This window comes from Melitaea cinxia, chromosome 30, assembly GCF_905220565.1.
Source record: "Melitaea cinxia chromosome 30, ilMelCinx1.1, whole genome shotgun sequence".
Classification (NCBI taxonomy): domain Eukaryota; kingdom Metazoa; phylum Arthropoda; class Insecta; order Lepidoptera; family Nymphalidae; genus Melitaea; species Melitaea cinxia.
Genome location: NC_059423.1, coordinates 4,674,682 through 4,692,036, shown reverse-complemented (window position 1 = coordinate 4,692,036; position 17,355 = coordinate 4,674,682).

Genomic DNA, 17,355 nt, shown 5'->3' with positions numbered 1-17,355 from the left:
GTAACGGAAACTCATAAAAGTAATGAAACTCAGGACAAACATTGTAACGTTACACATTACAATAAGAACTTTATTTTTTACTAGCCGACCCGTGCCCACTTCGTTGGACGTTAATTATTATTTTTGTGATGTAAATATATAGTAAAGTTTTTATCTTGCTCGCATTTCTCCGACTTGATTTACATACACTATTACTTTCTACTAAATTTTTTGTTCAATAACAATAAAACATAGCCTATATCTCTTCCGAATAGTGTAGCTTTCTGTTAGTGAAAGAATTTTCATGATCGGATCAGTATTTACGAAGATTACCCCCTACATACAAACAAAGTTAGAAACTTTATCTCTTTATAATATTAGTATAGATTATGATTCATTCTCATAAATCATGTTATATTTTTTTACGATTCAATACACTCCAGTACCAATTGGCATTTTGCCCAAAAGCTTCGCACAATTTATGTCAATGTCATTATTATTAAATAAAAGTTTATACAGAAATTAATTAATTTCATATTATTGTTTTTCGGCTTTGACTGTGTGGAATACACGCTTTTGACTGTTCCGTTTTCTTTTGTTAAGGGTTTATTGGTCAACCAATTATGAGTTTTAGTTGTCAGTCTTACCAAAGGCTGATAAATTTTTTAATATATCCATTACTTATGTTCAAATAATTTTAACAGCAAACAGCACTATGAAAATAACCGAGTGTGCTTTAGAGCACACGACTGAAGTAAATTTCTTTAGCAATAAGCCTGCACTGTGTCTTAGATACGAATACGAAACTTAAGTGGCTATGAGAAAGAGAGAAAGTAAATGTTTGTTCACACCTCTCTTTCTTGCTCCGTTCACCTCGCCTGATCACACTTTTCGTAATGGTCTCTCAAGTGTGCGTAAAAAAGTTTTACTTCATAAGCAATAACAATAGCCTAAATAACAATATTATTTTGTTTGAAATCCATGTATTGTCAAATTAGAATGTTCAAAGCATGGCTTTGACTCCCAATAAGTCAAAGCTCGGTGTCGATATTTGAAAGACCAAAATCTGAATTTTTCTCCCCTAATGAATAACACACACACTAATACAAATATCATGTACATACACTCATTCACGTACATACACATATTGCCCAAATGTGTCTCCGATAACTCGATTTCGTAGTTTCCGGTCAGCGGATGCGGCCATCTTGGATTCTTACGTCCTGTGTTTATATTATTTACTGAGAAATATACGATAAAAGTATTCATTTTAGTAAAAGTATTCATTAATTTTACTCAGTAAAAATTTAACTGCTTTATAACAGATCCTTAAAACATTAGAGTCAAAGTAAAGGGATTCCTTTATATGTTCTTAATAGCGTTTAGCGGCAAGACAACGTTTGCCGGGTCAGCTAGTAACTAATTTATATATTAAGGATTTAAATTACGTCTACTAATTTTGAATCTGATTGCAAGTGTAATTTCCTCTGTATGCATCTTAAAATATAATTTTCATAATTTCAGTTAAATATGGAGAAAGTAATAGAGATGCGTCTACTGTGTGGCTACGGTAGTAAAGAATTTAGCCACACCCTCTCTTCCCGTGGGTGTCGTAAGAGGCGACTAAGGGATAACACAGTTCCACTACCACCTTGTAACTTAAAAATACGACTGATAGCGGGATAACCATCCAACTACTGGCTTTGAAATACACAGGTCGAAGACGGGCAGCAGCGTTTTCGGTGCGACAAAGCCAGCCCTGCGGTCACCAACCCGCCTGACCAGCGTGGTGACTATGGGCAAACACACGAGTTCACATTTTTGGCGAGTATTTATGGAAGCCTATGTCAAGCAGTGGACTGTAATCGGCTGAAATGATGATGATGAAAATGATGAATACAGATGCGTAAAAAATGAAAGCTAGCTTCAACAGAACAATAAAATGAGACAAGAAATAACGACAAAAAATGAAATTCAGAAATATATTAAACGTAACGTCGCTCTGATTCAATGAAAAATTTGATTTATGGCCAAAGACGTAAAAACTAAGAGTTAAATCGAATACAATGTATTTTCCCATTTTTCTTGCCTTTTTTTTAAATTCCAGTTCCAGTAAAGTAGTTAAAACGGTTTGAGACTATTTCTTGTACAAGTATAGAGTTTAAAAAAAAAAAATTAAGTTTTGTCTACATAAATTATTAATGTGTCTCGTATATTTTTTTGGTCCTCAAAATTTTATTGAGATTGTAATCTCAGCCGCATCGAACAATATTCTTTGCGGCTTCTTCATTATATGTGATATTATTTATAGTGAATACACACCCAAAAGATAAAATCGTATTCCTCCCTACTATTCGGAGACCATTGGTCTTAAATTTGATAAGATGGTCCAAGGATGATAAGATATACTGAAGACAATAAGATTCACATCAATCTGGTGTAGTGCTGCGAGAAGTCGCTCGCACAACGGCAATTGTGAGTTCGATTCTCGCTCGGGATTGATATTTGTTTTCGTTCTGGTTGTCTGTCCTCTGATTTTCGTGTCCTAGTTCGTGGTGTCGTCGGCTATGTCGTGTCGGTTGTGTGTCGTGTCGACAGTGTGGGTCGCCCTACTGTGCATCGGAGAGCAGGTCTCTGTTGCTATCATAGACGCCTGATAGCGATCGTTTCTCATAGTAAGGAATATTTCCACCGACCCCGCAGATGAGTAGTGTAATGGATTAAGCTCCAATATTTCTACTATATGGAGAAAGAGGCCGATGCTCAGCAGTGGGCTGTTACAGTCTAAATCGTATAGAATATAAGACGTACGCGATACAATTTATATTAGTTCCTCCATCTCTGTACATTACATATGTTTTATTACACATTTTTTTCAGACTAGGGAGTTTCTTTGTACTCGTTTTATTATAATACAATTAAATAATTCAATATATCTATTATATGATAACAACTTTATGTAGAGTATTAACTAGTTTAAAATGTATAAAATTGCCACCAAGGCTTGTAAAAGTCTGAGTAAAATTCGTCTAGAATAACAAGCAGTTCCAGTGAAAAGGGTTGGAAAAGTGTCAGATAATTTGTTGAGGGATAAGAATCTGACCTTTGGTTTGAGGGTAATTTTGATTGGAATAATTTTTAAAGCATTTATTTGCTTTATGCGAATCAGATGGTTAATTCCTGTGTAACATTTAACCAAGCTAAAGTTAGACTACCGAAGAATTACTCATGTAATTATTGAAGTTATTCTCGAAATGTGTACTTAAACAAACACTGTTCTAGGAATACGCTATGCCATATGCCATTCCATGGTTATATTTTATTTGTCTTTTATTTTAGTTTGTATTTTTATATAAATGCTTGCAAGAGAAGCGGCTACGGTGAATTAGAAGTTTACAACTTGCTCCGAATTCGCCTCCATTGTAATGATGCTTCTAATTCTTTGACGTAGGCAAAGGTAGGCAATATGTATTTTATTTTATTTAAATAAAATACATATTTTTGTGTTATGAATTATGGTATATTTCAGTTTCGAATTTTGCTTACGATTTCAAAGAATACCTATTTATATAAATATCTGGTTTTGGTCAAGATAGTCATTTTTATTACCCATCATATCTCAGAAAGCCTGATAGAGAATTTTCGATCATAAAGCGAGTTTAATTCCAATTCTTCCACTGTATAAAGAGAAGGTTACAGTAACTTCCAACCTCTAATTCCAATCAGCCAATCTTAGGTATATGTTGCAAAAATGTCTTGAAAAACGCAGTGTGGGACATCCTCCGGCCCGTTGGACCGACGATCTACGTAAGATTGCCGATGTAGGCTGGATGAGGATTGCGGAAAACCGGGATGTCTGGCGCGCACTGAGGGAGACCTATGTTCAGCAGTGGACTGCAATGGGCTGAGCTGACTGAAATGTGTTGCAGTTGCGGGAATATATCCGCCAACCCGCAGTGGATAGGCGTGGTTGATTAGGCTCCAAATATTCTCCTACGAGGAGATAGAGGCCAATTTGAATGAAGTTTGTGTCAAATTTTGTATCTTAGTAACTAAAATTAGCAATCCGCTAACCCGCAGTTAAATAGCGTGATCTATTGTGTTGTGGTGTTATATGGTATATTGTACATAGGGCTCATAGTCCATAGAGCCCATAGTCCATGCCCTGTAGTCGGATGTTACAGGCTGAATGGTGAAATGCATTTTGCTGTCCCATTTGTCCCTCATATAACACAACATAAATCAGGTACTCGTTATTTATATTAAGTTTATCATACCACTCTATGATATCCACCCTATCACTCAACTTAGGTGCTTTTTTATCTGAAAGCTTTAATTGTTGTACAGACTGAACAGTCAATTTTAGTACGATGTTTTTGGGTCTTCTCTACGTACTTGCTTAGTATGAGAGAGTTAATTTGATTAGTTTCGAACTTTTGAGTTCTGGAATCTGTGCGATTGACTTCTGGTTCCGAGATTTAAGAGTTGGGAATCATAGTTTGCCAATAACTTTGATTTTATTAACTATGCATTCTTTGTATTTTTTTATTTGACATGATTCATATTTAGATGTCAAATGTACCAACAATGTTTTATTTAAAACAGACATTATGTATTTAAAAAAAATTTAACTCAGACCCGGGACGAGAGTCAAACCTACCACCCTAAAGTTTCAGTATCATTCCAATCGTGACAACAGGCCTATCTATCTAAAGTTCTTTTATTGATCAATAATATGAGGAATTTTACTATTCAGTAATAAGATTATCATTTATAGACTTGTAGTTTTCTAACTCTACATCAATATATGTATGTATTGTTCTTTGTGCGTATAATAAGTTATTTATTTATTTTATTTATTTATTTATTTACACTTTTGCACACTAATACAAGGTTTTAATAGCATAACAAATGAAATATAAAAATAAAATTTGCATCAGCTGCAACAGGCGGCCTTATCGCTAATACAGCGATCTCTTCCAGGCAACCTTTGGGCAGGCAAAATACATTTTATTATAAAAATAAAAATTGCATGAAAATTGTCAGTATCGAATATCGATTACAGCATTCTATTAAGAAGATTCATATTTTAGGTCCCTGTATTGCAGTGTGTGTCCCACTCCGATTAGAGCTAAGCACAAAATATCTATTAAATTATATTACTGCAAACCGATATTACACAAAAACTTCGAATTATTTCGATTGCACACGTTGCTTGTCTTACAGCAATAGATAGACCGTCATGGTCAGTCGGAGATGCAGGTTCGATCCCCGCTGGAACGGTCGATTTTTAATATGATATTAAAAAAAAACTTAAATTATAAATCTCAATAAAAGTTTTAGTCAAGGCACACAATTACAACCCCAATAAATATTAGTCAAACGTTTTCTGACGTTGATACATGCTCATGCCCTTTTCGCTGCGTTTGTCGGTAATCAATTTGCAGTTTTAATTAGTTCTTGATTAATTTCACGTCAAACACATTCACTCGCTTTAATATCTGAAAATGTTTCTAATGATTTAATGTCTTAATTGAAGCTAGGATTTTTGTTACTCTTATACTATTAAGCGAGCACTTCTTGTATATACCTATATCTATATAATCTGAATCTCAAACACGGTTCCAACGATTTTCATGAAATTTAGTATGTAGGAAATTTCGGGAGAGATAAATAAATCTAGCTAAGATTCATTTTTAGAAAATGTCGTTTTATCCCAGTTTTTAGACAATAAAAAAACGGATACAATATCACAGTAAATTTCGCAATTGTCATTAAAATTGTAATAGCACAGGTGGGAAATAGGCCGGTCGCGATCCGACCGAAAAGACCACGGTTCAAATCCACAAGTTTCCAGATCGATTATTATTTTTTCTTTTTTTTCTAATTGCACTCGTTTTTTCTTGTTTAAATATCCAGTTCTTATTTTTTATTATCGTGTCGATAAAATCAAAAAATTATTATTCATATTTTATCATTATTATTTTTTAATTATTTTTTTACTTTTTAATCGACTTCCAAAAAAGGAGGAGGTTCTCAATTCAACTGTATTTTTTTTTATTTTTTTTTTACTGTCGGTAAAAAGAATATTATTTATATTTTATAAATATATGTAATTCGTATTTTTAAACGGTTTTATTTAGCTCACCCCGTTTGTTTTATTTTTTATTTATTATTTATTCTTGGGTCAAATTTAGTAATTCAAATTTCACCCTCTTCCTGTCAACCGATTAATCTGAAATTTTGCATACACTTTGGATTTTGGTGACAATACAATTATGTTTATTCATTATCATTATAAATTCAAGATGGCCGCCGCTACAAAATGGCGGATAATTCATGTTTTATTAATCCCATCAATATGGGTATCAAATGAAAGGGCTCAACAAGCAGAATACAATATACTATAGAAAATTGAAATCCAAGATGGCGGCCGCTACAAAATGGCGGATAACGTAGGTTTTATCAATCCCATCAATATGGGTATCAAATGAAAGGGCTCAACAAGCAGAATACAATATACTATAAAAAATTGAAATACAAGATGGCGGCCGCTACAAAATGGCGGATAACGTAGGTTTTATCGATCCCATCAATATGGGTATCAAATAAAAGTGCTCAACCAGTATAATCAATGTACTATATAAAATTAAAATCCAAGATGGCGGCCTCTACAAAATGGCGGATAACTTAGGTTTTATCAATCCCATCAACATGGGTATCAAATGAAAGGTCTCAACAAGTAGAATACAATTTACTATGCAAAATTGAAATCTAAGCTGGCCACCGCTACCAAATGTCTGATAACAATTTTTTATCAATCCCACCAATATGGGTATCAAATAAAAGGGCTTGACAAGAAGAATACAGTGCACTATACAACCTCAATATTTAAGATGGGCCTTGCAATAATGAAGCACTAAATGAATTAAACAGAATGCGAAATAAAAACTAAAAACTAGAAAATAAAAATAGGTAAAAAAACTTTTTAAGTTAAACGGTTTTATGTTAAACATACATTGCAATGTTTAAGATAAATGTACTAAAAACCAAAAAATAATAAAATAGATACAGTCGTGGGAATTATAAACATATGCATAGACTAGACTAAAATAAAACCGTGGGGCACGTCAATTGTCTACAAATTATCGACTTAATGTGCGATAGAAGAATCGTTTAATTCGTCGTTAAAATAGGCAGTTGGCCCGCAGACGGTGAGGAAATTACTTACTATTTTCTTGCTCATGGAAATTCCAATAGTTATACACTCCATGTAAATAAAAGAGATGTTTCAACTAGTTTATCGTTGGACATTCACACTGCTGGCTGGCGAGGAATCGTTTCACTGCTCGTAGTTTGTCTTTAATCGACAAAACATATGATAAAAGTACTACTCGCTCACCACTATGAAACCCTAAAACTCGCTTATAATCGAGCTTGCTAGCTTGTTTCCACATTCTAGCCCTACTTATCACACGTCCATCGTTGTCGGTTGAACAACTGCCTAATTATAGTGTAACATTACAAAACAAACATTTTAATCAACGATTGTAGACAATTGACGTGCCCCACGGTTTTATTTTAGTCTAGTCTATGCATATGTTTATAATTCCCACGACTGTATCTATTTTATTATTTTTTGGTTTTTAGTACATTTATCTTAAACATTGCAATGTATGTTTAACATAAAACCGTTTAACTTAAAAAGTTTTTTTACCTATTTTTTTAATATGATTTTCAAAAAAACTCGATTTACTAAAAATAACGAGCTAAGCTCGGTCGCACGGGTACTTTTACTTAAAATATCAAAGTTGAAACGAAATTATCAAAGAGAAAATAATTAAATAATAGTAAATATATCACCCGAAGACGGGCCCGCAGTGTCTTTGCTGCGATAAAACCAGTCCTGCGATCGTGACATTTTTGGCGCGAATTTGGCGAGGCCTATGTCCATCAGTGGACTTTAATAGACTGCCTAAAGTACCTCAACATTACAGAATTATAGCAGTAGTTGTGTTCCTGTGGAGAGTAAGGTGACCAGAGCTTCTGGGGGTGGGTAGCGTCTGCAACGCGCTTGCGATGCTTGTAGTGGCGTCTTATAGCCTGCGGTAATCCCTTACCATCAGGCGAGCCGTACGCTTGTTTACCGAACTACTTGTATAAAAAAAAAAAAAGAAAAATGATAAAGAATATTCATCTAGCAGATGGACAGTACATTTGTTTGCCACTAGAGTATTGTAAAACAAAATAAATATGTCTTCATTCAACAATATTATTAAGAAAATTCGCTAAAAATATCAACAATCTATTAAGTAATATAAATAATCTAATAATAGCCAATCGTAGTTTCACTTTTGTAGGATCAAAGATAATGACGATCATAATTGAGTCTATTACTGACCTAATCCCTTAATTTAATTTGGAACTGGGAATCAAATAAGTCCCTTTACTCCAGACTAGCTGTCCCCCGCAATTTCACACGCATTAAGTTAAGGAAAAAATAGTCAATAGTTTTCTTCGATATATGGACTATAAAACACAAACATAATTTTTCAATTCGAACCACGAGAATAATAGAAGTAAATGCTTAATCAGCGGAATAGAAGAATTTACGTTGTCTCATGCTTTGGGATCATATGTCTTGGGAGTTTTTTAGAATTAAATCGTAGATTAGTTCAGAGTATATAATTCTGTTCGAACGTGTGCATTGTAATTTTTAAATAATTTTTAATTAAATAGTTTTAGTTTCAATTAATGTAATATGTTTTAAGAAGCCCTTTCGCGCTCCCGTAAACATGTCTTCGTTAATTTAAACAAACAACAACCAGTTTAGCTTTATAATATTAGTATTAAATAATAAATAAGCACAGTTTTGGTCTTTTAATGGAACAAATGTGTTCTTATTTTCATTTTCTGGAATGGCGTTTCTGACACGTGTCAGATGGTCGACAGTTGTTTCGTTATTGTGTTTACTCGTATATGTTTCCTGTACACGTTGAATAAAGATTTATTTTAGCATTTGCCTTCTTCTTTCATCTAAATGAATGACGTTTCGCGCACACACACATACACACACATAATTATATTGACAGCTATATAATTATATTGACAGCGATTTAGTTTGGACTCTTAAGTATAACTAGCGACCCGCCCGGCTTCGCACGGATGCAATGCTGATACTAAAAATATACTACAGAATGTCTTTATTTATAGTATGAAGCTAGCTTCTAGCATCGTTATTAACATAATAACAACATTCAAATATGCGTCGTTAGATTACACGTTTTTAAAGAGTGCGTTGAAGAAATAAAGGTTCACTGCACGATCCCTGTAGGTTATAGCGTGAAAATTTGTAGCCTATATGTTGACCCGAATTCTTAGTAATATTCGTGCCAAATTTGAAGTAAATCCATGCAGTACTTTTTGAGTTTATCCCGGACATACATACAGACAAACAGAAAAACAGACAAAAATTCTAAAAACTATATTTTTGGCTTCGGTATCGATTGTAGATCACACCCCAAGTATTCTTTTAAAAAAATATTCAATGTACAGTTTTGACTTTCCTACCATTTTATTATATGTATAGATAATAAAATGGTAGGAAAGTCAAGACAGCATTACATTATACACTGTTTGTGAGCTTTATTCAAGTTATTTGTTCTTAGTACCTTTTACATTTTATTTATTTTTTAAATATTTGTTGTTTTTATCTTACAAACTTATTCCGCTGTTTCAAAATAGCGTTTCATTATTCAATGTTGTTATCATACATATAGGGCTTAACATAATTATGTCTTTCACTATATATCTATGTGATTTAACATCGAATTATCAAATTCTAAATTGTCCATTTTCGTACTTAGCAATATTGAGCTTAAGATATTTCTATAACTACTCCACCATAATTATATTTCTATAATTTAACACTTAATATATATATGTGTGTGTGATAATATGTTGTATCTGTACGTCTAACAAAAATCGCTAAATCATCACCTCAGCCTATCACAGTCCACTGCTAGACATAGGCCTCCACAAGTTCGCGCCAAAAATGGCGTGACCTCATGTGTTTTGCCCATAGTCACTACACTGGGCAGGCGGTTTGGTGACCGCAGGGCTGGTTTATCGCAACGAAAACGTTTCTGCCCGTCTTCGACCTGTGTATTTGAAAGCCAGCAGTTGGATGGTCACCCCGCCATCGGTCGGCTTTATAAGTTCCAAGGTGGTAGTGGAACTGTGTTATCCCTTAGTCGCCTCTTACGACACCCACGGGAAGAGAAGGGGTGGCTATATTCTTTGATTCCGTAACCACACAGCATGCAATATATCACTGTCTAATTATTTTTCTTTTCAAAATCTATTTAATCAATTTTCAAATTTCAAAATGTTTCAAATTTCAAAATCTATTTAATAATCTAATGGCTAAGCTGGCCCGTTGGCGCAGTTTGTAGTGACCCTGCTTTCTGCTCCGAGGGTTGTGGGTTCGATTCCCACCCTGAGTCTGTAACATAAATATTTATTTATATATGTATTATTTATAAGTATGTTGATCGGAAAAAAAAATGTAGCTATACCAGTCGGCTGTTACGTATATAACACAAGCATTAAGTTGCTTACTTTAGGAACAGACGACCGTGTGTGTATTGTGTGAAAAAAACTCTAATTTATATTTTAACAATGCTCATAAGGCGCAGTTCGTCTTTGGACATTTGCATGATTCCAACATATTATTCAAATTCGCAAACATATCTCCAGATATTAAATTTTATGTAATATCATATTTTCTCTTATCGCCGAGAAACAGACAGGAGTTACAGAAATGTATGACTTGTTCCTTCTAGTTCAACTTTGAATTTTACTAGCGAATACCTTCCGTTAAAGTTACGTAATTTCGCAGACTTTTAAGGCGTATACATATATACTAGTGACCCGCCCCGACTTTGCACGGGTGCGATGCTGATACTAAATATAAAATATAAAATAAATATTTGCAATGTAAGCGCAAGAAATGTGTTTATTTATGTCATCACATTAGAAAACTCTAAAACTATCAGTGTTCCTCTATTATCGTATATTCTTCTGGAATCACTCTATTTACTAAAGAAAACCGCATCAAAATCCGTTCTGTAGTTTAAAAGATCTAAGCATACAGACAGCGGGAAGCGACTTTGTTTTTAGTATGTAGTGATTATGTGTGAAAGCTTAAAACAATTATTATTCATATCTATACTAATATTATAAAGAGGTAAAGTTTATAAATTTGTTTGTATATAGGGGGTAATCTTCGCAAATACTGATCCGATCATGAAAATTCTTTCACTAACAGAAAGCTACACTATACAGGAGTGCTATAGGCTATATTTTATTGTAATTGAACAAAAAATTCAGTAAATAAGAAAAAGATTAAAATATAATATCAAAATGGTAAATAAACTAGCGCCATCTATCGCTATTAGAAAACAATTTATTAGTCTTTTGACGTTATTAATTTAGTCTATCGACGACGTTTTCTCGATTTTTGATAGATGGCGTTGGAGAAACATATTATTTATTTAAGTGCTATATTTTTTCTTCAAAGTATGTTATTTGGTTAATATAATAATAATTAACGCCCAACGAAGTGGGCACGGGTCGGCTAGTAATTAATATGAATAAAATTACAATTGATAAAACTTAACTTGAAAGCAACAGTAAAATCCTTATAAATAATACTTCTTTTGTATCGATGTGTTTGCTAACTGATATTTCTTTAAGTAAAAGTGATTATGTTTTTGATAAGTTAAAAATATAATTGTTTATTTTTGTTTCAGGTAAGTCACTTTATTTTACTGGCATCATTACGAGAGCTGTGTAAGTATTAACATGCTTATTTAAAAAAATGTTCTAAAAATAAAAATGTGCATATAACATGTAGAAATCATATAAAATGACTTTATTTATTTATTTTAGAAAGAAACAAAATTAAAATTTATAAAATTTCGACAAATAATATATATTTTTTTTTAATTGACGTTAATACTGATAGTGATCCTTACAACCGAGTAACATCAAACATAGTTTAAATATATATTTTTTGTAACGAAAATTTTAAATAATTTTAAACACAGTTTCGGAATATCTTTATTAATAAGTATGTTAGAAAAGTTACATTTATCACAACCAATACGCCAATAATTTATTTATAAATCTCGATTTGACAAATCAATAATAAATTCGTAACCAAATATTTAATTTGTCAAGTTTGTTAACATAATATAATTATAATATACATTTAAGTAAAAATATTTGTCTATCCCGTTTGACTAGCCCGTTGGCGCAGTTTGTAGTGAGCCTGCTTTCTGCTCCGAGGGTTGTGGGTTCGATTCCCACCCCGAATCTGGGTGTAATATAAATATTTATTTATATATTTATATATGCATTATTTATAAGTAGGTTTATCGAAAAAAAAATGTAGCTATATACCAGTCGGCTGTTACCTATAACACAAGCATTAAGTTGCTTACTTTAGGAATAGACGACCATGTATGTATTGAATATATATAAAGAAAAAAAAACAATTCTCATCAGTTTGATTTCGTCGTAGAAATCCTAATACTTTAGTCAAAGCAAGAACTAAAAGAATAAACATAAACAAAAGAAAGAATGACATCTTTTCATGAACTATCAAATTAATCCCAAGGTCAGTTGTAGTAAACAACTTCAAGGTCAATACTAACAAGAAAGAAAACTCTATTATCTATACAAATAGAAATGAATCATCTAAAATTGTAAATGTATGTACGCGTGTAACTTCCAAACGACTGCACCAAATTGGACAATTTTCTTGTTTGTTTTTGTCAGAACTACGTATAAAAACGTAAACGTAAAAGAAAAAAATACATAATTTTAGCGATTTAGGTCTAAAGGATCGTAGCAAGTGTAAAGAAGTCGTATATATATATTATTTTTTTTTTTGTTAGAAAGGAAATATCCCAAGTGTAATGGAATCGTAAACCTCGAAAATCGTAGTGACGACTAGTGTGTTTGTTAATTATTTTCGTCTACTTATGTTGTATTACTTGTCGATGTAATTGAAGTCGGTTTTTTCGTTTGCGAGCAAACAAAAGTACTATATATATTTGTAATTAATTATAGCACAAGATTTAATAATTTATTCACTAAGCTTTAACTGAGGTAGGTCACAGCAGGAATTTCCTGCTCAAAATATGAAGCAGCCCGACTGGGGTAGTACCTCGACCTTACAGAAGATCACAGCAAAATAATACGGTTTTCAAGTAGTATTGTGTTCCTGTTGGTGAGTAAGGTGACCAGAGGTCCTGGGGGGGGGGGGGGGGGGGATTGGGTCGGCAGCGCGCTTGCGATGCTTCTGGTGTTGTAGGCGTCTATAAGCTACGGTAATTGCTTACCATCAGGTGAGCCGTACGCTTGCTTGCCGACCTAGTGACATAAAAAAAAAATCACTAAGCTCTTTTGTATTACGAGATTTCAGCATCCGTCTACGTTTGTTTGTATCTATTTTACATCTGCTTTAAATGTCATAACAGTTTTTAAAGATGATATTACAATACATTTTAACGAAGCACACTTAGCATAAGTTTACATAACATGAACACGTACTCGAACAGACATAACTTTAAGCATATATTATTATAGATTACTTCTCCATACCACTAATGTTGCATACGCGGTTACCGTAACCTCCAGACGCCTGCAACACCAGCATCGCAAGCACGTTGCCGACTCTAACTTATAAGTATGTACAAGCATACTTAACTTAGAAGTTCGTAGATTCAAAAGTATCTTATATATATTAAATAAGCTACCTATGTATATTTAAAAAGATATAACGGGGGTCCGGAAATACACACAATGCACAACCACAAACGCCCAGACAAAGACAAACGGCAAGAAAATATATAAAACTAGCTGTTAAACCAAATTTAAATAGTTTTATTCAAAATAATTTCAATTAATAATTGTGTTTGCTCGCAACGAAAAAAAACCGACTACAATTCACATCGACAAGTAATACAACGTAAGTAGTCGAAATAATAATCAATTAAATATACATTTTTACAGATAACTCAAAAACTAATCCCGATCAAATTTAAATGGGACCACGTAATAAACATTAGCTTTCGACTAAATAAAAGAATCATGAAAATCGCCAGCAGGAAAAAGTTATGAGGTAGCACAAAAAATATGCGGTCGAATTAAGAACCTTCTCTTTTTTGAAGTTGGCTAAAAATGTACAAACGATAATTTTGAAAACGCTAACATCTGCTCGCAACGTTTTGTACGTTGCTTTCATTCTCACATTCATTTCTCCTTTGTGTTGTAATAGAACGAGAGAGGACTGTATAAATTCGGTTTTAACTTATATACTTATAACATATGCTTTTTTTTTAAATATATACACATATTGAATATATATATGTACATACAGTGGCGGATTTACAAATTTGCCACCAGAAGGTATTCGATACCCTAGATCTTAGTAGGAATACATAACAATACTGAAATATTTAAAAATTCGATTACTTTCTAAATAATGTTTTTTTTTTAATTTCCGTAAGAAAAAAAACTTAGGCCAAGTTTGCCACCCCTAAAATTCACCGCCCTAAGCTCTAACCTACTCAGTCTACTGCCTATTCGTCTATTAGTTTAATATTTAATATAATGTGTGAACGCATATAGTTGATTTTTATTAATTTTATGTATTAATGTGTATGTATCAGCTAATTTTTTTAAAAGTATGTTTACTTTTTGTTTGTATTTTAATCGAACACTCTTTCTTGCATATTTTATAATTGACTAAAAATAAGGCCGTATGTTCTTTAGGGTTTTTTTTTAAATATAAGTTTTAACATCCATGGGCTCTTAAGTGCCCGTGCCTTTTCATTTACATTTTAATTTTCAAAGCGTTGAGGCGTATTATTTTCAACACTGCATGCTTCAAATTGCGAATTAAAGCTTATTTTCTCTAATTCGATAGTTAGTCCAAAACTGACCGTGAGAGATATATATATCTATATATACATATTCATTTATGTAGGTTAATAATTAAGATAATTATTTACGACTATGGTTTTTTCTCTTTTTTTCTGTTTTTTTTTTCCATGCTACATGCTCTATGCATTACTATTTTATAACACACTACATGCTTTATACATACATGTGTAACTCTACAATGTTAATTTACCGCATTGTCGTCGGCCACACTCATTTATCTAAAACAGCACCCGCCGTCAGCTTCGCGAGCACACCCTCAATAACGTTCACATCCCTATTATGGATCGCCATTTTGAGGCTGTGCGCGAGGATTTGCCAACGGTCTGCCACCACCCTTCTTTAGGGGTTAAATCCCTCAATGATCAATACAGAATTTAATATAATTGTTTAAGTTAAGTTTAAGATAGATGTGCCCTTAATTAAATGCGCTTTTTACGGATAACACAATAATTAATTATTTATCATATCTCGGTCAAATTTAAATTGGACCACATAATAACTGTCATCTTTCGGCTTAAGGAGACTCGTCCAAAATCACATAACTGAGCCATTTTTTTTTTGTATGTATTTATTTATTTATTTATTTATTTATTTAACACTTTATTGTACACCATACAAATTAAATAAGCAAGCAACATTAGCAATAATTTGTAGAAAAAAAATGTACAAAAGGCGGCCTTATTGCTTAAGAGCAATCTCTTCCAGGCAACCTTAGGGCAAAGGAGATGATATATTGACGGTGTAGGTGTAGAGTATAATTATGTATCGTCATTTCTTTACTTAAGAAGGCTTAAAACTCGTGTGATCAAAATACTTTCCAAGCATATCTATATATTTTTGTATATACTTTTTTGTCAATATACTTCAATAAAAAAAGTACATTTTACGTACGTAAACGAAACGAAAGTATGAAATGTAAATTTTATGTTACATTTTTACAACCGCTACGATTTATGTGACACCGACCTTTTTCACAAATCACTTCCACAGGTATAACTTATAATCCCGCTGAAGTATTTCTACTGACGTTTTTATTAACTGACTTCCAAAAAAGGAGGACGTTCTCAATTCGATTGTATTTTTTTATGTACGTCACATCAGAACTTTTGACTAGGTCAACCGATTTCGATGAATTTCGTTTTGATTGAAAGGTGTTGCGTGTCATTTGGTTCCATTTAAATTTAATTGAGATCTGACAAGTACTTTTAGAGTTATATGTAATAATGCGTATTTACTTGAATATTTTTTTTGTCGACTTACGTTGTATTAAACCGCATAACTTTTCACAGAGTTTATCGATTTTGATGATTCTTACTTTAATTGATAGCTAATGATGGTCATGTACTGTGTGGCTACGGTACTAAAGAATATAGCCACCCCCTCTCTTCCCGTGGGTGTCGTAAGAGGCGACTAAGGGATAACACAGTTCCGCTACCACCTTGGAACTTAAAAAACCGACCGGTGCCGGGATAACCACCCAACTGCTGGCTTTGAAATACACAGGCTGAAGACGGGCAGCAGCGTCTTCGGTGCGACAAAGCCAGTACTGCGGTCACCAACCTGCCTGCCCAGCGTGGTGACTATGGGCAAAACACATGAGTTCACGTTATTTTTGGCGTAAACTTGTGGAGGCCTATATCCAGCAGTGGACTGTATAGGCTGTAATGATTATTGTCATGTAGTCTCATTTAAATTTGATTTAGATCTGATGACTACTTTTTGAGTAATTTTTGATAGCGCCTATTTACTTGACTGTTTTTTTGTCTACTTACGTTTTATTGATACTTGTCGATGTAATTGAAGTCGGTTTTTTTCGTTTACGAGAAAACACAATTATTTATTTGTTTCTTAATTTATTTTTGAAGTAAAACTTCTTTACGCATGCTTGACTTGGGGAGTATCTTGGTGAATGCGTGACGAGAGCGTTACGAAAAGTGTGATCGAGCGAGGCGAACGGAGCATGAGAAAGAGATACAAGCACACATTTTCTTTCTCTCTTTCGTATATCTAAGATACAGTGCAGGCGTATTGGTACAGAAGTTTTACTTCAGTCGTGTGGTATATAAATAAATATTATTCTAATTATGCATTTTTTCCTTTCCTAAGTGGTTAATATAAATAAATAATTATAAAAAATAATAAATTTAACTGAAAAAAGTAAGTCATGTGTGTATTTAAAGGATTAAGGAAATACGTAATGAATAGATTAGAAATAGAGCTTCCTTACATATATACTGTTTTGTCTGTATTTTATAACGAAACTACAACTATATGTCTGAAATTGTAAAATATTCTCTGTTTTCTGTTTCTGTTTAATAAATTTCATTTCATTTCATTTCATTTCATTTACTCATGTAGGTA